Raw genomic sequence first — 804 nt, forward strand, 5'->3', positions numbered from 1 at the left:
GAGAAAGGCTAAAACACTGTGACCACTTGTAGTGATTACTTAAGTAGAAATTGTATATCTGAGCTGCTGAGAGAAAGAATACAAAGCCATACACAAAGGACCTGTGTCAAGCCATCTGGGGTTCTGTGAATGAATGTCTTTTCATAGTTTTGTCACAGGAGTAGCACTCAGTTGTAAATATAGGACCTGGTTCTGGACTGGGGGATGAGGATACAGGAGTGCATCTGGAAAATAGCTATATTGGATTCAAGGGCTACAGATATCAAGAGCATTATAACAAACAACAAACAAAAACCTCCCACTCAAACTAAGCCTGAAAACAAAATGTCTAAAGCACAGAAGGAAAACTAAAATTGAGAGAGCAACTCTTAAAAGTCCTTTTTTTTTTACATTAGTATTTACATTTATTTCATAGATGCAGTTTAGACACTAATGAACAAAATTGGAATGCAGACAAATATACAAATACCATAATAAGCATTATCAAATAAAATAATTGGCACTAGTATTATAAGCATATTAATGGGCCTGGTGAGAAAAGTGATGAAAGAACACTGCAGCCCATGGCATTTTTCTTTTTTTTTTTTTCTTGCGTTATGCGGGCCTCTCACTGTTGTGGCCTCTCCCATCTGCGGAGCACAGGCTCCGGACGCGCAGGCCCAGCGGCCATGGCTCACGGGCCCAGCCGCTCCGCGGCATGCGGGATCCTCCCGAAACGGGGCACGAACCCGCGTCTCCTGCATCAGCAGGCGGACCCTCAGGCACTGCGCCACCAGGGAAGCCCGGCATTTTTCTTTTTATCAA

This window comes from Lipotes vexillifer, unplaced genomic scaffold (assembly GCF_000442215.2).
Source record: "Lipotes vexillifer unplaced genomic scaffold, Lipotes_vexillifer_v1.1 scaffold228, whole genome shotgun sequence".
In the NCBI taxonomy this organism is placed as follows: domain Eukaryota; kingdom Metazoa; phylum Chordata; class Mammalia; order Artiodactyla; family Lipotidae; genus Lipotes; species Lipotes vexillifer.